Genomic DNA, 24,474 nt, shown 5'->3' with positions numbered 1-24,474 from the left:
TCGCGTCGGCGTGCTTGGCTACGCAGCTGCGGCGCCGTACATTCAACTCTCAGGGAAGCAGATTTATTTCGTGCAAGAAAGTGCTTCTTCCTTCCTTCTTGTGCTGGTCTACCAGCTATAAAAATGTAACAATAAGGTTGACAGACACCGAAGCATTTTGAAACACTGTCAGTGAGCCCAATGAGCGCGCGCAGGCGCGCGTCTTTGTGGATGCAAACCGCCATTTCCTTGCGAGGCGCGCCAGGCGCTAGGCGCGTAGACGCCATGTTGCCTCCATCCGCAAGAGTCGTACGTGTGGTGCGAGCTTTACATGCAGTGTTTGTACTATATATGAAGCACACCAATGATGAGCTTTTGTTGCCAGGTCCATGCACGCAACGGTATGACGACAGTGGTGCGATGGCAAATGAGCATGCATGACAGCATGGCTGCAACGCTGCGACAATGACGAAATTGCATGACGCCAGTGTATTCTCACGAACGACAGCTTGCTGAATGTGGAGATGACGTATAAACACATTCAAATCCCCAGCCTCAGTGCGCTGCCCCTATTCACACTATATGTAGTGTTTCTTGGCACAGCGTCTATTGCTGGTGCTAGGTTGTAGCAAGAACCTAGCAAGGAAGCCAGGTGAACACATTATTTTAACTTTGACCCTTGTATTCAGCAGAGCCTGTTCTGCAAGACAGCAGCCAGCACAAGCCAATGCTAAAAAAGGTGCACGAGAAGCTTCCCTTTAAAGCACACTCAGAAACATGACCACAACCACACACACCTCTACACAAAAGGATCGGTACGTGTAAGCCATGTGAGGCAGCAAGTGCCACAAAACCACGCCCGCTTGTAATGCAGTGTGAGAAGGCCGCAGGTGTCAGCACATGGAGGCAGCGAGCAGGCACCATTTAACAGAAAGCCACGCACGCGCCCAGCTCAGAAGGACAAGTGTCGGCAGATTTGAGCAGCAAGGGGAGGCACCAAATGCCAAAACACTACGAACACTTCTAACGCAGATGGAGAAGGCGGCAGGTATCGGCACAAGGGAGCAAGGAGGGGAGGCACCAACTGCCATAAAACCATGCACACTTCTAATGCAGAAGGAGATGGCAGCACAAGGGAGCATGCAGCGGGGGCGGCAACAGCCACAAATACACTACTTCTAGCGCAGAAGGACAAGCGTCAGGACATGGCATTGCCCGGCACAAAATCACGCATACCTCGAGCGCAGAACGACAACTGTGAGCACATGGGAGCAGCAGGAAGAGGCGGCAGGTGTCGCCATATAGGAGTAGGAAATGGAGGCGGCAACTTCCACAAAAGCAGAAATACTTCCAGCGTAGAAGGACAAGTGTCAGCATATGGCAGCGTCTGGCACAAAATCACGCACATCTCGAACGCAGCGGGTCAAGTGTTAGCGCATGGCTACGAAAAGGTGCGGCAGCATATCTTAAGAAGCACATGAGAGGATTGGCAACACCTGTATGTGTCATCCAACGCTGCTGAAAAAAACAGCGAGAGCCTACCGTTGAAGGTGACATGCACGACGAACTGCTCTCTGTATGCGCTGTACGTGCCGGCTGCACGCAACAGAGTATAGCGATGTCTTGCACGTACTGCCCTTCCACGCAAATATGGTCGCCTGGGTCGTGGTGCTACACTCTGGGATCCTCTGCTGCAGGATGCATGCGGACGCTCGCCGTCGTGGGCGCGTGTCCCGGGTATAAGCGCCCCGTATGCAGCCCATCTGCGTCAATGCACAGATTGTGCAGTGCCGCACACACTGCTACAATTCTTGCTGCCTTTTTGGGACCGTAGTGCAACGCGGGCTGACGCAGCAGGCATCGGACGCGCCTCTTCAGGACGATGCAGCGCTCCACCACCGACCTTCTGGAAACTTGGGCAGTGTTATAACGTCCTTCCGGTTTGTCGAGGGCAGGGTGCCAGGGCGAAAGTATCATGAGCCATGGCTCAAGTGGATAAGCACTGTCGTCTGCACAAACAGAGATAGCAGTCATACTATTTCTGGCGTATAAGACAATACAGGACAACGCGCACATGCACCGCGTACTGATTTCTTTTCCAACGAATTTTGTTACTACTGACCCAGCAGGTACTCCCCATCTTGGACTGCAGCGCAGCCGCTCACGATACGCCTGCAAAGCGGCGTGTCGCCACAAGTGGGCATCGTGCCATGAGCCAGCGAACCGCGCCTCAATGCGAAGGACCCTGATGTCGGAGTCACACACCTGAAAAACGCATTACACATAAACGTGTGACGGCGATGTCAATCGTTGTCCATAAAATGCTCCATTATCAGGGCAGCTTCGTTTAAAACTTTCCACAATGCATTGAGGGCGTACTAGCCCTTCCGGCACCAGTACGCACCCTTCTGCGTAGGAGGGAGCTTCGGGGCGACAATGGCGTTCAATCTGCCATCAGCACACCCAATCACACCGCCCAGCCTGCCGTGCAGCAAGAAGCCTTGCTTGATGGCAGGTGAATCGCTGGCAGTGCGTGGGAAGGCCACCCATCCTCGCTCCTGCCCAACGACAACAATGGCCCGCGCAACTTTTGCGATGCACCTGCTGACAGACGCATGCGACGTGTCAATCGTCGCCCCGCTGCCGACTGACCACTGGAAGCTACCTGTTGCAAAGGACCTGATAGCGCAGAGAACTTGGTTGTCAACGCTAAGGCCCCTCGCGGTCACCGGCTGCAGCAGGTCTGCTAGATCACTGCAAAGCAGCCGGATGGAGCTCTTCGTCATTTGCAAGTGCCGCCGAAAAGCTTCTCCCGTCATGGCGAAGGCATCACTGCTGGGCCAGGTATGTAAGCTGGTCCAAAGCACTGCCACCGACACTTGGCACAACACCCACAATAGTCAACACAGATCGCCGCGAAAGAACGCGTGTAAAACTCCACCAAAAAGACTACTATAAACTACCACCTCCCTTGTCTCTACTACACTCCACCGCCAACCTAACTTCAAAAGACGTGTTCGTTTATTCAATATATGTCGAGAGCACGCATCGACACCATGACGTCAAAATGACGTAGGCCGGAACTACTATATGGCGCTGTTTCCTGTATGGTTTTGCAGGGCGGCAGAAGAAAGGAAAAATTTGTAGTGATTAAGGAGCAGTTAAATAGAGAACAAATAGGGGTGTATGCGGTTCTAGAAACAAACCTTAAGAACTCGGAAGAGCCGCCAGTGATTGAGGACTATGTTTAGGAAGGGTGCAACACAACTAATCGGAAAGAAAGGGAGGGGGAGTCGCAAAGCTCATCCCTCAGGGAGACCAATCGTAAACAGTAAATTCAAAATGGCAAGAAGAGCATCTTTGGTTATCATGTACAAGGAGTGGAAAGAAAACTCGGCTGGGCATGACCTATTTGTGGACCGTAAATAATCGCAGAGAGAAGAATCAGGAATTAGTGCAATGTCTAAGTGCTCATATTAAGGGTTTCGCGAATGGTGCCGATATTATCCTATTAGGTGACATGAATGCCCACATACAGGATTTAGATGGCTACAGCGACAAGGGAAAGTCAATGTTATATCATGTGAGCAACATAACTTCGTTATCGCGAATACAGGGCCTAAGTGTGACGGGCAGACCACGTGGGAAATCGGCAATTCACCATTGATTACTGTCTGATGACAAAAGGAATTCATGATAAGTTCACAGAAATGGTCATTGACGAGGAAGGGCATAGCAGCACATGGAGTGACCATAAACGCATTATTTTGAAAATCGGATATGTAGAAAGGAAAGAGAGCTAGGAGTGCAAAATGGCCAGCCCGAACTAGAACGCTGAACAAATAAATACAGTCACAAGAGCCGAGGAAGAACTTGGCAAATGGCCAAGTAACGAATAGGAATATAGTGAGCTTCTAAGTTTAATAATGACAGAAATACGGAAAGAGAAACAACCTGTTCGTTGGAAAGGAAAAAAGAAAACGAAAGTCTGGTGGACCAGGGAGACACGAAAAGCGATCGCCGAACGACAGAAAGCATCTTAAGAGCACAAGCAGGCAAAGAAGACGCAGTCACCGCAGGATGAAGTCGGCAGTAAATGGGAAATATACTGGGAGAAAAAATGTATGGCTCAAATACTGGTGCAAGCAAAGATAAAAGGTGAAAGTGAACGCGGGTTCCCAGAAATACGCGAAAAAAAGAAGGCCGCACCTAGAATACTTTGGAACCTCACAAGCTTATTCGGCAAGAAGTCTGGAACAATACAACAACATATTCTAGACGAAGATGGAAATGAGCTGGAAGGGGACGCGGGCATTAAATTACATGCGAAAAATAACAGCCGAATATTTCCAAGGCAATGACGAGGTTTTACTTCAGGAAAAAAAGAGCATGAAAGAGAACCAGATGGAAAAGCAGCTGGTGCTGACAAATTTCAACTGGAAGAAAGCTGTAGAGAAAATTCCGAAGTGAACAGCCAAAGAGTTAGATGATGTTCCCGTTAGGCTGATTATTGAATTTGATCCAAAAAGTAAGGAATCTCTGTTAAAAGCAGAAGAAAAAACTTTTAAAAGATAGGTGACTACCAGACAGTTGGCGACAAAGTAGAATGAATTTTACTTATAAAGCTACGCGGGAGAAAGACATTATTATGTCGACCGCTGACCATTACATCTGTTATATACAGGTGAGCAATGCAGGCCAATAAGTTAAAGCTGCAAGCATGGACAAAGAATAATGGCATTTTGTGAGAACTGCGGAATGGCTTTAAAATATGTAGGCGTCTGAATGATACCTTGTTTGTGCTTACTCTATCGAGATATCCAGGGAAGAAAGCAGCATTGTCTAAAAAGGCCATATGTGGCCTTTTTAGACAATACAGGAGCGTATTACAACGTAGACTGCAACATTTTATGCAATATTCTGGAAAGAGAAGGCTTGGGTGACGATTGCATACAGCTCTTGAGATATTTACCTAGAAAATACGGTTTCCGTTGAATGGAAAGGAATGATGAGCGAGGAGAAAGCTAATAACAAGGGACTGAGGCAGGGATGCCCTTTATCCCCCGTGCTGTTTATGATGTACATGGTGAGGATGGAAAGGGCGCTAGAGGAAAGTAATTAGTTAATGTGGGTTCAATGGCGCAAAAGCGACTAAGGCCATGCTGCGCCAGCCACAAGGTACGACAAAAGACGTGTAGTATAAGCAATAAGGTGCTTTGTTAAATAATGATACCATATAAAACATGTAAAAGATTCTAAAATTCACTAGAGCACCACCGCCTCGTTAGAGCCCTTGAGACGCAAAGGCCTATAGGCATGGGCTATAGACCAGAACACGCTAGCCTCGCACCCAGGCTAATCGAACGCATACTCTCGCACCCGGATTGCCCGGTCGACCAGCGCCATTTTGTTCTGGGCTGCCAAAGCGTGTTCGCCGGCGACCAGCAGGCATAGCTAGCGCTAGCTCTAGGACTCCAAAGTGCGGAAATGTGCCCGTTCACGCGAATCCAAAGTACAAGAAGTCATCTGGGCATCGTTGCGTCGTGTTTGGATGCCAAAATAACCAGCGGAAAAGGAGCAGGTTGCTTAGCGCTGTTTGCGAAGAGCACAATACACGTAGGGAATCGTGCCGGTGCGGTGTTTTCAGCCTGCACCGATTTCCATCCGCAACGAAGAATGACAAGCTGCGCCACCGGTGGATAGCTGCAGTGAATAGGAAGAACTACCAACCCAGTGAAAATGCACGAGTGAGTATTCGATCTGTGTATATTTTGGTGCCACGTTCAACTTTGCGCCCTACGAACGTAATATGTGTAACACGCAGGTTTGCTCCGAGCACTTTCTGGACAAGCCCACAGAGCAGAATCCCGCGCCGGTGCTTCGCCTTGGCTAAGCCTTTTCGTGTTTTCATTCAGGCAGAGCTCCCGACGGTTAAGCGGAACAGTTGAGTTTGCGGTTAGCGATACTTGCAGCTGCTGCACGGCATGACCATTAAGCGTGAACGACAAGTTGTAAACGATAGTATGTTGCCCTGCTGGTGAGCGTTATTGCTAATGAAAGTAAAACGAAGTCTGCTCGTCACGTAGCATGCGTCGACAAAAACGTAAACAACGACTGCTCGTCGCCGAAGGCGTTCTTGCAGCGCGCCTGTCTTTACGAGCTGGTGTTGCAGGTGTCATTCGTAACGAATTCATTTGAGCATCCTGAGCTCTAAACTGCGTGCGGGCTGTTATGCAGGGCAAAGCGCAAAATTTTTCCGTTCATAAGGCGAGGAAAATAAGGTGCTTAATTATTGTTGTATTTTGTAACAAAATTTTGCTCGTTCTCACCAGTTTCTTTTACTGTTTTTTAAGGGAGCGCTAACAATCCGATATGGCCTCGCATAAGCGAAACAGGTCTGATACCAGGTGGCTGCAGTTGGTGGGGCTAATTTTTTGGAATGCAGGTGCGGTTGTTGTCTTGTACCAAAGGCTTCCCTGATGATGCAGCTCTAAGTAGGGATGGTAATTTTATGTGCCCTGTCATGGTTTGTGCAACTGTACAAAACCTGCATCCGTCATGCTCGCCCTGTTATATGGGCTTTGACTGCACATGTAGTTGAACATTATAACTACTGTAGTTCCTCATTTTCCAATGAGTGCAGGTTTAGCATCACATGCTGCTTGTTCGAGTACTGTAGGCTTGTGTTCTTAATGTTGTACTCTTAAGGGGTTGCACGATACAATTGGCCTGGTGCATTTTCTATTTCATTTTGAGAGGACTTTATGTCTTCGCAACAGTGCTGGCATGGGAAAGAACTACAGCCCTTCTTACTATAACATATATATTGTTTTCAATGTGCAGGTGGTGAAGGGCAGGCGTCTGCTAATCAGGCAGTCAAACGACCTCGCCAGTTGGTTGCCAAACGCGGCCAACCCAGTAGTGACCATGACAAACAAGACCAAACTGAAAGTGCAGAGGATTGTTCTGCGTGCTTTAATAAAATGTGGCACCAACACAGTGCTGTAAAATCCTTCACAGGTTACGTGCTTACGTGGTTACCCGATGTATTCGCTTCTGCAGTCTGCACATCACTCAGTGTGGCCATTGCGGACTTGCATGAGGTCTTGAAGTTTGATTGAATCGAGACAGCAAAAATGACAGGCTAGAAAAAACGCGAAACACGCCTTCCGCCCAGCTAAAAAGCCCAAGTTTCGCTTTCGCGCCGTGTCGCATCTCCCGGCGTGGCAGCCCAGGCCTGCTACTTCGCGGCGCTTGGGATAGATGGCGCGACCGGCGCTCATCAATATGGCGGCGCGCTTTGAATTCACGGTGTTCTGGTGTATACAAGACAACTATCACAGCGGCATCCTCTGGAAAGAGGATGCGCTAAGAATTTATTAGGCTTATAACATGTAGGACAACATTAAAAAAATTGAGGACTACTTTGGTGTTAAAAAACGGTTGCTTACCAAGAAACATAGCTGGGTAAAGAGGGACGCAATAATGATATGCAAGAGGAAAATGTTTCTTTCTTTCAGGTTCGGCTTTCCGACACTCCAAGAGGACGGGAGGACGGTCAGCCTCTCACCACATCGACCACAGGTTGACGGTTCATTTCCAGTAAGCAGAAAATTGTGGGTACCAAATGTGTTCCCTATTCTGAGGCGACAGAATAAGAAATCTGTTCGCCGAGATTTTGTTGGGGAGGGCCAAAAACCTAACTGTGGCTTTATAACGTGGAGTTTATTATTTGTTTCTGCATTCCACATGTGTTGCCAGTGTTGTCGCACTCCTTTCGTAAGAAAGGCTTCAAATCTGTGACAGAGACAGCAGCCATGGGAAAAGTCGTTAGTGATGTGAGTGATGTCGCCATTTTGTCAGCTAGTACATTACCCTCGATGCCTCTATGGCGAGGTACCCAGCATATTATTTAATACGTGTCTATGTGTTAGATAAATATTGCAGAAGAGCGAGTGAAGTTCAATGACAACAGGATTTGTATGCTTCTGTAATGAAATCAGCGCTTTTCAAGACTTAACGAGTCTGTAAATACTATTGCTCTGTCGAGTTTTAATTTATTTATGTGTTTTACTGCACAGTACTCCATAGGCGTCTGCAGTTAAGATACTTGTTAGGGGGTTCAATACGTCAGATTTAGAAAAAGAGGGACCAACAGCAGCATAAGATACACCAGCATGTGATTTTGAGGCATCTGTGTAGAGTTCTGAGCACGAGCACTTCGATTGAAGTCCACAAAAATGCATAGCGATTCAGGTGCGTGATTCAGGTCAGGTGCGTGCTCTGTGACCTCTACAAAGGACACGTCACAGTCTATCACCTGCCACTCCCAGGGCGGTAATGGCGTAGCTGGAGGCATTAGGCCATGTTCGAGCACTGGGACATCCATTTCTTCGCTCAGTTCTCTTGCATGGAGTGACAAAGGATGTCTCATGGAGGAGGAAAGTAATGTCGGGTTTAATCTCTCATACAAACAGGCGGGTAGAGTAGTAGAGCAGCAGCTTCCAGGTTTGTTTTATGAAGACGACATTGTGTTGCTAGCTAACAAGCAAATTGATTTGCAACGTCTCGCTAACATCTGCGGACAGGAAAGCAAGAATTTCGGTTTGAAATTGAGGGTTAGAAAATCAGGTGTTATGGTATTTAATGAAAACAGAGCACAGAGAGTGTCAATTTAGGGCCAGGAAATACCTTGGGTAAGAATATAAATACCGTGGTATATGGATAAACGAACGGAATAGATATATGGAAACACAGGAAAAAATAACAGTAAAGGGGAAGACGAATGCAGCCATAGCGAATCACAGAGCGCTACTGGGATACAAAAAGTACGAGGTGCTCCGGGGCATGTGGAAAGGTGCAATGATTCCAGGACTTACTTGTGGAAAAGCGGTTGTTGGCTTTAAATCAGGGGTACAATCAGGACTCGATGGGAACCAAAGGGCAGTAGGACGCCTCGCATTGCGCGCTCACGGGAAGACTACAAATGAAGCTGTGCATGGTGATATGGTCGGGACGAGTTTTGAAGTGGCGGAAGCTCACAGTAAAAGTGATTATGAAGAGCGACTGCGGAATATGGAAGAATGTATAGGCTGGGAGAGTTTTGAGGCGTTTGTACAAGATAAAAATTGATTCACAGCAGAGGAAAAGAACTAGGAAGCTTGCCAGCAATTATGCGACCGGTATGGTGAGCCACGTGGCAACAAAGAGCATCAAGCGGAAAGTCAGAAAGGGTGAGAATCTCATGGGTAAAGGCAATCAAAACCTACTATGAGTAAGTACTTAAGAGGAAAAATCGAAATCAAGGAAGAGACAATGTATGATAACTAAAAGGGAAGCTCATTAGTTTTCGAAGCGAGATCAAGATACATTAGAACACGGACTCATAAAGCCAGATATAAGAAGAAGCATGCGCTTGCTTCAGTAAACCTAGGGATACGATGGAGAGTAAAACATCTTTATTATTAATATTTGAAGCGAGAGAGCATTGCGGGAGGAACCCGCGATGCTCTGGACGGTCCAGGCACGCTCAGAGCGCATTCACACCGGCCAAGCGGGAAAGCGGGGAGCGGCAAAAAGCACGCGGGCTGTCAACGCGGCGTGGCGGCGCGCGCGCGGAGTTGTTCAGACCACCCGCCTGGCCTAGCTGACCGCGCCGCCGCTCGCGGCGCCTCGCGCTTTCACGAACTAAAGTCCCTTGATAATTTGAAAGTAGCGACACTCTTTGAACTCTGCCGCCGCCGCGCGACCTCCTCGCCTCCTACTCGCCTCCTCCTCGCTTCTCGCGCGTTCCCCCGCGGCAACCAGTTTTGCCCCCGTTTTTCTGCACGACGATTGGTCTCCCTGCCGTTGCCCTTAGAAACGCGCGGATCTTGAGTTTTGCTTGTGTTTTTCTTTTTCGTTCGCGCCATTTTCCTCCTGATCACGGCTGGCTCGGCGCTTTAGCTCGGCGTAGCGAACGTTGTACACTCCGTTTCCTGCTTTATGTGCTAGCGCTATGCCAGGCTGTTGCGCATATAACTGCAGCAAGAAGTCTGAAGATGGTTACACCGTTTTTATGATACCGCAAGGAAAGCGTGACGGCTTGCGCAGGAAGCAGTGGCTGCATGACATTGGCCGAAAGAACTTTGTTCCGACAAAGAACAGCGTTGTTTGCGAGCTGAGGCGTCTTTCTTATAGCTCGAAGCAAAGCATCCCGTAATGCTGCATTTTTTTTTCATTCTTCCGGCCTGCTCATCAGCGTTTTTGTTCAGTATGCTTAATATTTTGGGGCGGCTTCATCACCTCGCACGTCGCTATCTGTTGTTATTCAGTCAAAAGTGCAGCATTATAGATTCTGCTTTAGGCCCTGAAAAAAATTAGTGGCAAGTATACCCGTGGTATTGCACGTGATGCGCGTTAGCTAGTCAACATTGAGTTTCTTTTTAAGTTTTAAGGTGAAACCTTTAGTAATCCTGTGTTTCAAGGTCGCGTTGTAAACTGGAAGTATCACGTGACCCAAGGAAGGCCGGAGGTGACCCAAAGCATGTCCACCCTTGTATAACACAATGATTACCCAAGTTAATTAATGAATCATTAGTGATTGATATAAGGCGGATTAGGGTGGATTAAGGTTGATTAGAGTGTATTCAAGGAGATTAAGGTGGATTAGAGTACATTAAGAAGGATTGAGATGCATGAATAAATATTAAGGTGGATGGAGGAGGATTATGGTGGATTAAACTGAAGGGTTGATGAAAGCGTATTAAGAACGATTAGGATGGATTAGAGTGTATGAACGAGGATTAGGGGGGATTAAGGTCGATTAATGTGGATTAGGGTGAATTAGGGTTGATAAAGGAGGATTAAGACCTATTAGGATGGATTAGGCTAGATTAAGGTGGATTAGGGTGTATTGAGGTAGATTGGGAGTATTGAGCAGGATTAAGTTGCATGAATAAGGATTAAGGTTGATGAAGGATGATTAAGGCGGATTATGATGGATTAGGGTTGATAAAGGAGGATTAAGACCGTATAGGGTAGGCTAAAGTGCATTAGGGGTGAGATAAGTTGATTGGGTTCTATTAAAGTGGATTGGGAGTATTAAGGTGGATGAAGGAGCATTAAGGTGGATTAGGGTCGACTAAGATGAATTAGCGTTCATTGAGTGTTAAGACCGGTTAGTCTACCATAATCCTCCTAATGCACATTAATCCACCGAATCCACATTCATCGACCTTAATCCTCCTTCATTCACTTATTTCAACATAATCCACGAAAGTCCTCCTTAATGCACCCTAATCCACCTTCATCGACCTTAATCTACTATAACCCTCCTTAATGCACTTTAATCCTCCTTAATCAACCCTAATGCTTCCTCATTCACTTTATACCACCCTAATCCACTATAATCGTCCTTAATTCACCCTAATCCACATTCATCTACCTTAGTCCACCCTAATCCTCCTTCATTCACTTTAATTCACCCGAGCCGACCATAATCCTCCTTAATGCACCTTAATCCTTCTGAATCTACCCTTATCCTTCCTCATGCACATTAATGCTCCCTAATCCACTATTGTCCTTAATGCACCTCAACGCACCTTCATCCACCTTCATCAACCCTAATCCAACCTAGTCCTCCTTTATGCACCTTAACCTACCTTCATTCACCCTAATGCACCTTCATCGACTTTAATCCACCTTAATCTTCCTTAATATACCCGAATTCATCTTAATCCAATCACTAATCAATCATTACTTTGCTAATCATTAATCATCTCTTATACGCGGCTGCACATGCTTTGGTTCGCTTCCCGCCTTCCTTCGGTCACGTGATATTTTCTGTAGCTCACAACGGAACCTTGAAACAGAGGTCTAAGGCTTTCGCTTAATAAGCCACACATAAAGGGATTTGTCACAAGCAATACTAGATCAGGCGCACCAAGTAAAGCATATCTAATCATGTGGCAGAAAAATTGTCTGGAGTATACTCTCCTCAAAGCTCCCTTTACATCGGTATACCCCGTTCATACGGCTTTAAGAAAAACCAACCTCCTCATAAACGTTGCCTCCAGCATTATCAATGCTGTTATTAGCGTTCCTCAATATGTTCAACCCCACTGGAGCGCGCAACTGGCCCAAAATAACACGCCTCCCTAGAATCCTGCGGCCCGTCCGCGGGAGTCCAGGAGGAATAGCGCGCCGTGCGCAGCCGACGGGCGAGGAGAATCGAGGAGGAAAGCACCGTGAGGAGGAGAGTGTCGCTACTTTCAAATTATCAAGGGGCTTTATCACGAACGCCCCGAGAGCTTGCGCCACTTGCCCCGCTTGCAGCACTTTCGACAAACCAGCTGTCCGCGCGCTTTCGCTGCTCTCGCTTGCCAACCACTAGTGAAGAATGATCAGCTCGGACGAAGAAGACGAAATAGTTTGCATTCTGCTTGTAGCAGCTGTTCAAGACGAGCAGCAGAACGCTCGAAGGAAGACAGCCCGCGAACGCCGCTGGTGGTTTCGCCCCGCCTTGCAAGAACGAGAGAGAATGGGTCATGCCAGTGCTTTGCTGCCCCATCTTCGTTCGCGGGATGTGGAATACTACAGAGAGTGAGTCTCCATCCTGCACTCCTGTGATTTGCTGTAGTGTCTTAGTTCAGGCACGTTCATGTACTCTTGAGCGAATCAGTTGCACGTAACGCAACACATGTGGGTCTTCTGCAGTTATTTGAGGATGCCCCCGCGCTCCTTCGACACGTTATTACAACTCCTGAAACCAAGGATACAAAAAAAGCTGACACAAACTACCGAAGGGCAATTCCTCCAGAGCACCGGCTAGCGCTAGCTGTCAGGTAAGGCTTCAGCGCTATTAATTTAGGGCTTTTTGTTATTTCTAGTTTCTTAGGAAGTGTTTTCTTACACGGCGACCGAGCGGGACCGTGCGTACACTTTCGTGTTTTTCAACATGTCTTTTGGCCCAGGTTCCTGGCTGCAGGGGAGACGCTGCGCTCCTCATGTTTCAATTTTCTATCTGGCCGCTCTACGGCTTGCGTGATTGTCGCCGAAGTATGCCAGGCCATTTCGGACGTCCTCGGGCCGATTTACGTCGCTCGGCCGTCCACACCAGATGAATGGCTAAAGGTAACCTATTCGTTGTCGTCTATGCATGGTTAATGTTGCTGTAGATATTGCTGTACACTGACTGTATTGTACAAATAATTGCAACATTTGGTAGGAAAGTTATTTATAATGAAAAAATTAATTTTTGTACCGCGTCTCCAAAGGACTAACCAGATTTCAATTTCTTGCCTTTTGCGCCGCTTACCACAGGTTGCGAGGGACTTTGAAGACAAGTGGAACATGCCACATTGCCTGGGTGCGATAGATGGAAAACACGTGAATGTTGAGTGTCCGGCAAACTCTGGAAGCAGAGACCGAAACTACGAAAATTCGTTCAGCAAGTCGATGCTCGCATTGAGTGACGCCAACTACAGGTACGTTTAATCAATCGTACCATCTCGCTTATTAACAGTTTGAGCAGGAAGCCTAGTTTATAGAAATGTTTTGTTTGTTCTTCTAAGCTTTAACTAACCAATATGACCACAATTGAATACCGTTTGGTGTTACTTTGATGCCAAATGGGGTCCCCGGCATTTCTCACTGCTATAGTTATGCGCAATGCTTCTTCGCTATTTTTTGCACTTCAGTATGCAAGGTGGTGTTCACTGAGAATTGAAGCTATTTGAAATCGTGAATTAAATAAAGAATTCTCTGCAAGTTATCTGGTAGTTGTTCAGCCTTTGTGGGGCAATTCTTTCACCAAATGCGGGTCCAGATTTAAAATGTTCGTAGAGAACTGTCTTAGAAAAAGAAATAGCATAATTTTTTATAGAAAATAATTTTCAGGGTAAAGATGTATTCTTTATACGTGAATAATAAGAATAAAATTAATAAAGAAACTTAGAATAAGAATAAGAAAAGTATATGCACTAGAATATCATTCACAGAGGCAATCAGTTTTCGCGAGTCTCAAAACAGGAAACGCGCAGGCGTGGCGGCAGCGTTTGTACATATCAGCGCCCACCTGTGAGCAGCTGTAGTCGCACCCCTGTGTGCAATAAACCAACGAGTGTCAAGAAGTCAACCTTTGAGAGGTTATACGCCAGATAGACATCAGTATCTGCGAGAGTACAGCAAATGGGAACAGCCCGTGAGACAAAACTAAAGCTAAAATAGAGGGAAAATAATAGTACAGCAATCTGACCTTTATTCTACCACTTTTCTGCATGCTATATTATTCATTTCAATTCATTTATTGTTCAAAGTGCCTAGGAACAGTTAGAAACCGTGGTAACGGATCCTGCATACTACATCATTATTTGTCAATTTTGTACAATTTAGTTTTTCTTATACTGCTTAATGACAGATCTCTTATGTATCAATGATATGTTTCTGCGTACTTGTTCTCATTCTAGCTTCCTGTATGTTGAGATCGGCCACCATGGAAGCGAATCAGATGGTGGCATCTTCAGCAGGAGCAGCCTACAAACGAAAATTATTGACGGCACTCTTGGTGTTCCTGCATGCGCAAGTCTTGGAAAGATAGGCGACATTCCTTATTTTTTCGTCGGCGATGAAGCCTTCCCTTTGAAGACGTACATGATGAGGCCGTTTTCAAAAAAAGTGAGTGGTGATATCGTCAACACAATGCATACACGTGTAGCCATGACCAGCATTAGTTTATGTAACTGTAATGGTTTGCTGCCTTGCAATATTCACAATTTGCAGTGCAGATCATAAAATGGCTGCTTTGAGACATGTAGCTGGCATGTCCTTGATGGCATAAACTGGTATAACCTTGATGGCAGTAAGAGACTTCCAAAATATGTTGACATGTAGTGGCCCTTTCACTACGTATGCAGGCGCGCTATAGCATAGCATATAGTGTGAGTTCTCAAGTGAGATTGTGCAAGCTGCCACGTTAAATGGGAGACCTTTGCATGAGACAAAATTGTAAGAAAGCAAAACACAATACACTGAACGGTGACTTGCATTATTTTTAAATGGATCTTGAAAATGAGATCCTGAAACATTTGAGCCAATACGTAGCATTTCAGTGCAATGCTACTAAAATGTTAGAATAAAAGTGCAAGTAATTGTATCTCTGAAATCCTGCTATCTTGGTGAGTCTACTCTATTCTAAAACACCTGTTTTCCTACAGGTCTTCACCCTCTTCTGTTAGGGAACTCATCGATGGCAACAGCGCAACCCTGCAGTGCAGACAGCAGCGCAAGCACACAATTTGAGGAGTTGCAGCAGAACAGAATGTTTAATTACAGGTTAAGCAGGGCTCGCAGAGTTGTAGAAAATGCCTTTGGTATATTGGCACAGAGATGGCGGATTCTTCGCCGGCCTTTCAAGGCGAAGGAAGACAACATCAGGAGGATAGTGTCCGCATGAGTAGTACTGCACAACTTCCTTTTGAAGGAATCACCTGACTCAAACGCCATGCACTGTACACCGGGTGATGATGATGATATGTGGTGTTTAATGGCGCAAGGGCCAGGTGTGGCCAAAGAGCGCCATGACAAGTGGTGATGTTGACGATGTATTATGGAGATGTGACTTGGCTGTAAAGTGGCCTAAAAATAGTTGCTGTAAAGTGCATAAAATCTACGTGATATAAAATTATGGCGATGACTAATGACGAATACTATGAACATTAAAATCCATCGTAAAAGAATGACATAGAATTGAAAGTATATGAGATGGTTAAAATAGCTGGAGCACTGTTGCCTCGCCGGAGCCCTTGAAACACAAGGGCCTAGAGGCACGTGCTATACGAGAGAACTATCACAGCGCCATCCTCTGAAGAGAGGAGACGCTACGAACATGTGGGGCTAACAACATGCAATACAACATCTTTCAGGTAACTTAAGACTGCATTGGTGTCAAAGAGTGGTTCTGGGCCAAGTAACATAACAGGATGAAGGGGGATGTGCTGCCGGTACGCTAAGAGAAAATGTTTCCTTCTTTCAGATTCGGCTTCCCGACACTCCAGTAGAACGTGGAGGACTGTCAGCCTCTCCCCGCATCTACCACAGGTTGGAGGCTCGTTTCCCGTGAGTAAAAAGTTATGTGTTCCAAAAGTGTGTCCTATTCTTAGACGGCAGAAGAGGACATCTGTCCGGCGGGATTTTGTTACAGGAGGCCAGAAACCTAATTGTGGCTTTATTACATGCAGTTTATTATTTATTTCTTCGTCCCACATGCGTTGCCAGTGGTTTCGTAGTTTCCTTCTTAAGAAAGGCTTCAGGTCTTTGACAGGGACCGAAGCAGTAGGACTAACTGCATGTAATGAAATTGATGTAGCCATCTGGTCCACTAGAACGTTACCCTGGATGCCCCTATGGCCAGGCACCCAGCATATAATCACATGCTGGTTAGATACATATGCTTTACATAACACGGAATAGAGTTCAATTAAAACAGGATTTTTGCACTTACAGAACGATATCAAAGCCTTCACAACACTTAGGGAGTCCGTAAAAATAACTGATTTTTTGAGTTTTGTTTTCCTTATATGCTTCACGGTCGACAATATTGCGTAGGCCTCAGCCGTAAAGATACTAGTTTCCGGATGCAGTACGTCGGATTCCGAGAAGGATGAACCGACGGCTGCATAGGACACCCCGTCGTGTGACTTCGATGCGTCTGTGTAGAACTCCGTACAGGAGTATTTGTGCTGGAGTTCCCGGAAATGCATTTGGATTGCAATCTCTGGAGCGTTTTTTGTAACTTCCATGAAAGATGTATCGCATTGTATCAACTGCCACTCCCAAGGAGGTAGCAGCTTGGCTGGATGCATTAGGCGAAGTTCGAGAAGTGGAACATGCATTTCATGACTAAGCTCCCTCACACGCAGCGAGAAAGGCTGTCTTACGGAAGGACGATTACGAAACAGTGTAGCATTTGTCATGTCGTTAATGGTGTTAAAACAGGGATGTTCAGGATTAGAGTGGACTTTCAAAAAATATGTTTGGCTGATGTGTGTTCTCTGGATATGAAGTGACCACTCATTCGATTCTGCATATAAGCTTTGTACGGGACTCGTTCTGAAAGCTCCTGTGGCTAAACGGATACCCAGATGGTGAACAGGGTCTAGCATCTTTAGCGCGCTCGGGGCGGCAGAGTTATATACCACGGCACCATAATCTAATCGTGACCGGATGAGGCTCTTATACAGATTCATTAGGCACTTTCTGTCACTACCCCATGTAGTCTGGGATAGAAGTTTCATTAGGTTCATTGTTTTCAGACACTTTTCTTTGAGTTGTTTAATGTGTGGGACGAGAGTGAGTCTATTGTCAAGTATAACACCTAGGAATTTGTGCTCTTTGTTTACAGGTATCTGTTGTCCACACATTTGTAAGCAAGGATCCGGAACTAGGCCTCTCTTCCTTGTAAACAGCACACAAGAACTCTTTTGAGGATTGATTTTAAAACCATTTTTCTCTGCCCACCCTGACACCTTGTTCAAACCATGCTGTACCTGTCTCTCGCATACTGCGAGGTTACAAGATTTGAAGCCTATTTGAATGTCGTCCACATAGACGGAATACAAAATGACTGGTGGTAAGGAAGCACGAAGGGTTGTCATTTTAACAATAAAAAGTGTGCAACTGAGCACGCCTCCCTGGGGTACACCAGTTTCTTGTGTAAAAGGACGTGACAGCACATTGCCGACTTTCACCCGGAAGGTACGATTGCACAAGTAGCTTTTTATTATGTTTATCATATTACCATGAATGCCCATTTCCCATAAGTCTCGCAAGATGCCGTACCGCCACGTTGTGTCGTAAGCCTTCTCCATATCCAGAAATACCGATAGGAAAAACTGTTTGTGGATGAAAGCGTCGCGAATATATCCTTCAATACGTACAAGATGATCGGTTGTGGACCGCCCTTCTCTAAAGCCACACTGACAGGGATCTAGCGCTTTCTTCAGTTCAAGGAAGTGAATTAGTCGTCGATTAATCATCTTTTCAAATACCTTACAAAGGCAGCTTGTGAGGGCTATCGGGCGGTAACTTGCCACTAAGGAAGGATCTTTGCCCTGTTTCAAAGCAGGGACAACAATGGCTTGTTTCCATGCGGTTGGAAGGTACCCCACAGCCCAAATAGTGTTAAATAGTGCAAGTATTGTAACTTGCGTGTCACCGTGTACGTTTTTAATCATTTCATACATTATTCTATCCGGTCCTGGCGCAGAGCTCTTGCATGCGTTCAAGGCAGCTCTCAACTCTGCAATACTAAAAGGACGGTTGTATGGTTCGTTCTGACGACATTTTCTGATTAGAGGCTTACATTCTTCTATTTGTTTGTGTTTGAGAAACGATTGTGAATAATTTGTTGAGCTTGACACGTTTTCAAAATGCTCCCCAAGTGAGTCTGCCTGGTCTTGTAGTGTATCGCCCTGTGTGTTTACCAGGGGGAGTGAATGTGTTTGCCGCCCTCTAATCCTATTAACTCTGTTCCAGGCTTTGGCCTCATCCCTAAACGAGTTAATGCTCGATAAAAACTTGTGCCAGCTTTCTCTTCTGGCCTGTCGGCGGGTTCGCCTGCCTTGGGACTTTATTTTTTTAAAGTTGATAAGATTCTCTGCAGTGGGAGAAGCGCGTAGCAACCCCCACGCCTTGTTCTGATTCTTACGGGCGATCCTACATTCGCTGTTCCACCACGGTACACGTCGTTTGCATGCCAGACCACTCGCTTCGGATATGCATTTTGATGCGGCATCTATTATGAATGATGTAAGATACTCTACAGCAGCATCAATTTCTAGAGAAGACATGTCGGCCCATGAGATGTTAGTGAGAGTTCGAAATTTCTCCCAGTCGGCTGTGTCTATCTTCCACCTAGGAGCTTGCGGAGAATATTCGTTTTCTTTTGATGTTCTTATCAGTATGGGAAAGTGATCGCTCCCGTAAGGATTCTTCGTAACTTCCCATTCAAGTTCGAGCAGTATAGACGGGGAAACTATAGTAAGATCTATTGAAGAAAATGTTCTGTTTGCTAGAGAGTAATATGTGGGTTCCTTTTTATTCAGCAAGCACGCACCGGAAGAAAAGAGGAGCTGTTCAACAAGACGACCTCGCGCGTCTGTACGAGAGTCGCCCCACAGGCAGCTGTGCGCATTGAAATCGCCAAGAACAAGATAAGGTTCTGGCAATTCGTCTATAAATGACTGAAATTCATGCTTGTTTAATTTGAAGTGTGGGGGTACATAAAGCGAGCAAATGGTGACGAGTTTATTTAAAAGAACAGCTCGAACCGCCACTGCTTCAAGGGGCGTTTGTAGCTGTAAACGCTGACAGGAAATATTTTTATGAACCAAAATGGCAACACCGCCTGATGATACGACAGCATCATCGCGATCTTTGCGAAACGTGACATACGGTCGGAGAAAGTTTGTGTGTTGTGGTTTTAAGTGTGTTTCCTGTAGACACAGCACTTTTGGATTGTGTTTTTGGATAAGCTCTTGCACGTCATCAAGGTTCCTGAGAAGTCCTCTGACGTTCCATTGAATTATTGGTGTATCCATATTGGTAGTAAATAAGTGCTGTGTATACGGAAACAGATGTATTAATTATAGAGATTTCAGAGCTTAGGTTCCAGAGCTCTTTCGAGGCCCTGTAACCGGGGTTTTACTCTTTTTGAAGCGTTCGAGAGAACCTCGACGCTCCTTAGGCGCTTGGTGCGCCTTGAGGATGGGTGTAGTGTCCATTGCCTCTTGTGAGGCGCCGGACACGTGCTCTTGCGAGCGAGATGTTTCCCGAGAGAGTCCCGCCTTGGAGGGCAAGACCCCTGCGCCCACCAGCCCGGAGGTCGATGGGGCTCCCTGAGGGATCTGGCTGCGCCGGCTGTTGCCAGCGCTGGAAGGGGCCGGGGAGGTTAGGACAGCCTCGGCGGCGGCCACCTTCGGGGTCGGTGGTCCCTCATTCTGCGTCGACGGAGCAGCGCTAGCTGCAACCGCCGCGGGGGCAGATGGCGTAACTGCCGACTCACTGCCTGTGGGTCGGACAGCCGCCGGAGGCCGTTGTGACGCTGCCCCCTGACGCGCCACATCGGCAAAGGTTTTCTTGGGCAGGTACGATACCCGCCTGCGTGCCTCCTTGAAACTTATATTTTCCTTTACTTTAACTGTTACAATTTCCTTTTCTTTTTTCCAGGATGGGCACGCCCGCGAATACGCGGCGTGCTCCCCATCACAGTTTACACAGTGGAGAGCATTCTCACAAGCTTCAGATGTGTGTTCGTGGGCACTGCATTTTGCACATGTTTGGCGGCCTCGGCAGCTCTGCGAGCTGTGGCCGAAGCGCTGGCATTTGAAACATCGGAGTGGGTTTGGCACGTACGGCCTGACACGGAGCTTGATGTACCCGGCCTCGATTGATTCGGGCAAGATACTTGATCCAAAAGTAATTATTAGGTGTTTCGTCTGAATCTCTTTTCCATCCCGCCTCATCTTAATTCTTCTGACATTGATCACATTTTGTTCGCTGAAGCCCTCCAGTAGTTCCGCTTCAGTCAGCTCAAGCAAATCATCATCTGACACAACACCACGGGTGGTGTTCATTGTACGGTGCGGGGTTACTGTTATGGGGGTCTCTCCAAATGACACTAGTTGCGGTAGTTTCTCATACTGTTTTGCATCGCGGAGCTCCAAGAGGAGGTCGCCACTTGCCATCCTCGACACTTTGTAACCTGGACCAAAAATATCTGTTAGGGACTTTGAAACAAGGAATGGTGAGATGTTTCGCACTGCTTTGTTTGGCTTTTCGGAGTGAATAACATGGAAGCGGGGAAAGTTCTGGGTTTGGCGTCCAAAAAACTTGAAGACATCTTCGGTGCGCCCTCGTTTCTGAGGGCGATCAGTAAGGGAGGGGAAAGAAGTTTCCATGAAAAATGTATGCATTCGGCAACAGCGCCGACCGCCCACCACGGAGCCCAACGAGGGGACGCGGCAGAGCTTGCGTACAAGTCTGCACGACGCCAGTCGTACGCCGTCACTATAACCGAATATGGTGTACCCAAGGTTGGATAGCCACACAGGGTTAACCCTTGCCGCCAGGAGAAAGGAAGTAAAAAGAAGAGAGAAGGAGACAGGAAAGGTCAAAAAGTGAGAGATGAAGACGAAGATTCGAGGAGGGAGAGACAGGAAAAGGCGACTGCCGATGTCCTCCAGGTGGGTCAGCCTGGAGGTGCCGTCTATGTGAAGCCGAGGCCGAAGAGGTATGTTGCCTCCGCCGGGGGGCCTTAAAGGTCCAGACACCCAGCATCGGCTCAACCCCCAGGATCCCCTTTTCCCCAGACACGGCTAAGCCGCGCACGGCTACACGCGGGAGGGTCCAACCCTCGTGTGCTCGGGTACGTGGTGTCGCAACGCACCAAACGCCTGCTTGCGCAGACGCCCCTGCGGGGTGTACACCGGGTACCACTGACACTGAGGACTGGCAAGGCAACCTGACTGATGGGAACTGGAGGGCTGACAGTGCAGACAGTGGAGCTCTGGTCACCTTGCACGGCACAGGTTGCCACTCGACCAGGTAATGTGGGCATAGCTATGAAAGTACTGTTGCACGCACATGCACAGATGCAGTGCGCATATTTAAAGCAAAGTTTCTTTTGCCTAGCCTGCCACAATTTCATGTTGGTCAGTTTGTATGTCTGTCTATCAATATTGTGCCATGTGTTTGCGCTGACACGCAAACATATGTGTACCAGCTTTGGTATTTGTTTACATTGCCTCTTGATCTTCAGTATACTGGAATGAAACACACCTCTGATCCACGAATTTCACCAATGTATTTAAAAGCACTACATACAGTGTGGTATACTTACTATACGTTACTTGTAGTGCAAGAGTACTACATATAGTGTTGTAGCTTCCCCATTCTTGTGCCACAAAGTATGTGCTGCTGTCACACAGTCGGTGTAAAACATTGATGTGTTTTCCTGTGCCACACTTTTGTCTGCTTGCTCCTCTCTTCACAAACAAGGAACTTGAAAGAAACATGCACAGGACGGGCTTTGCACCTGTTCTGTGTACGTTGCTTTCATTGTCTGTTTTTGGTGCAGCCTTGTTATGTGTTCAAGCATTCGAAGGTGTGTGTTGGATCTGCACAAATTTTGTTCTTGTTGTATTATGCAATATTTCATATAAGTTGATGAAACAAAATATATTTAAGGGAGTTCTCTAGCCTAAATGGTGCGTTCTATTAAAAATAATTTTTTACAGGGTTGCATATGCCATTCGCGACAAACTGTCAAGGTATTTTATCACAGATGGGAGGGTGCCATGGCAGGAGAGCCATGTGAAAGACTGCAGATGGTAAGAGCCGTGCAAGTAAGTTCATGCTTTATTTGCTGAACAACTATGTAACATGAAAATTATTAGAACATGGAATAGAAAAATTAAAAAACAGTCAAAGTGTGGTAAAGAACATACTAATGAGTTTCATTTAATTTTTCTCTGGCTTCTTTGATTTTCTTGTGCACTAAGTCCTGAACAGCATTCATTGTGTCAAGCTGCTCATCAAGTGACAATGTACGCATCATGCCAACCATAGTGAATGCAAAATGATATAGCATGTCTTTTTCTTGCTCTTTCTGGGCGCGTGATGCCTTCAGATGGCTGAGGCATTCAGCTGCCATGCTGGGAGCAGTGTCCTCAGATGGCCTGAAAGTAGATACACAGTTGTTTTTCACTATGTCCCTCAGAACACATTGTTGCTTAACTTACATCTTCTGGTTCTTTGAGGTTCGCCATGACTTGCGTGGCCTTGGCGCACTGCTGAAATTGAAAGTTTGAAATTACTAAAGACACTGTACCTCTATTGGCACACTGCATATGCAACAACATCCTTGCCTTGCAATTTGCTCCTCCACCTGTCTATCTTGTAGGTCTTCCTCTGTCGACCTGTGTGAATAAATGCCATAGTTTATACATTATGTATCTAACAGACATCTGTAAACGTGATTGTTTTTGTTGCATTCTTTCAGCCTGTAGTAATATGTGAAATCCTTACGTTTCGAAGGTGTCACTCGGAGTTTGGTGACCACTTCTCACAGCGGGCAAAACGTCTGTTGGAGCAGCAAGGACACTTCTGTCGGTCGAGCTGCTGCCACCTTGTTGCAGACAATCTTGCCCCAGCATTTCATCTGATAAAAACTGCTGTTCTTCATCCTGGCTAATGTTGCCTCCTTCTGCTGGCTCTTCCATTCTACATCAAGTGCAAACAAAGCCATGCTTACACTCAATAAATTTTCTAAATAATCTGGCCTCATTCTTTATGCAGAGTTATTGTTTGTATTGTAGGAGAAAACAGCTGCCTTATAAAAACCGCTGTGTGCATCAGCAGTGATTCTTTCATACAAAAAGGAGATCACATGTAGCTTTATTTTGCAAAGCTTGTAAGAATAACATAAAACTCAAATAATTATTACAATATATAAAGGTATTGCAAGAGCACTTTATGCTGAAGTTGTAACACTGAGTTGATTTCTTACTGGAATGAAGTGCATAGAACTTACTGTTGGGACGCCTTTAATTCCAGATAGCTCCAAAGGCTGTAAAGGAAGAGTTTGACACATTCTAAGTCATTCAGGAAAAATGGAATGCTTTAAAGTGCAGGATACACACTCCACAATACAGGCGTTACTAAGGAATCAGTCTGATAACAGCACTTACATAGGCTCTTCATACACTTTTTCCATAATTGGAACCATAGCTTCGAAGTGTTTCCACTTAATTGTGGGTATATCTTTTGTGCCAGCCCCACTTCTGGTCTTCTGCTTGATCTCTTGCTTGAGTTTTGTGAAATGATCCTTGATATTTTTGAACTTTTTTTGGCATGTTGCAGCTGTGTGAGAAAAAGCAATTGCTACAATGGGCTGAACAGTGCCTGCGCATCTTACAATAAAACAAAACACCTCCCTATCGCGTTTCAGGCAATATTTCTACCAGTCTATTGCAGCAATGGCATAGTCAAGGGGGGGTGGGAAGGGAGGGGTGAACACCTCGAAAAGCTTTTACACACAGAATAGCGCTACCTATTGCATTCATACACATGGGGAGCGTCGATCCCCCCAACACCCCCGCCCCTCCCACCCGCTTCTTTTCGAAAAAGGATTCCGGCTACGCTACTATCTTGCTGCGCGTTTGTATAACTGGCTGTAGAGAAGCGAACGAAATGGTTGCTTCGTATGGTCGTCCTTCAACGGCTTTTGTTCTCGATTGCCTCAAGGCGTTCATGTGCCGTCTGGGCCGGCAACCGGATGCAAGAGGCCGAGACGACGCATACGGTCGGTTTCTGAGGGAGCTCGCGCGACCCTTTTCGCCTATAGGCATTCCAGCAGGAAGGCGGCAGCCCTTGTTCTGGTCGGGCTACGTGACCCTTTGAAGAAAAGGCCGACCTATTCGATATTCGAACGCGCTAGGCCGGAGTCATAAACAAGAA

General features: G+C 46.5%; 1 pseudogene; it reads left to right on the top strand.

Annotated features, from left to right (window-relative positions):
- The first annotated feature begins 12,685 nt into the window (after positions 1–12,685).
- LOC126519069 (uncharacterized) lies at positions 12,686–15,194 on the top strand (annotated as a pseudogene).
- The last annotated feature ends 9,280 nt before the right edge of the window (positions 15,195–24,474 follow it).

Source organism: Dermacentor andersoni, chromosome 10, assembly GCF_023375885.2.
Source record: "Dermacentor andersoni chromosome 10, qqDerAnde1_hic_scaffold, whole genome shotgun sequence".
Lineage (NCBI taxonomy): Eukaryota > Metazoa > Arthropoda > Arachnida > Ixodida > Ixodidae > Dermacentor > Dermacentor andersoni.
The sequence above is the reverse complement of the archived record's forward strand: the minus strand, read 5'-3'. Positions and strand labels throughout refer to the sequence as shown.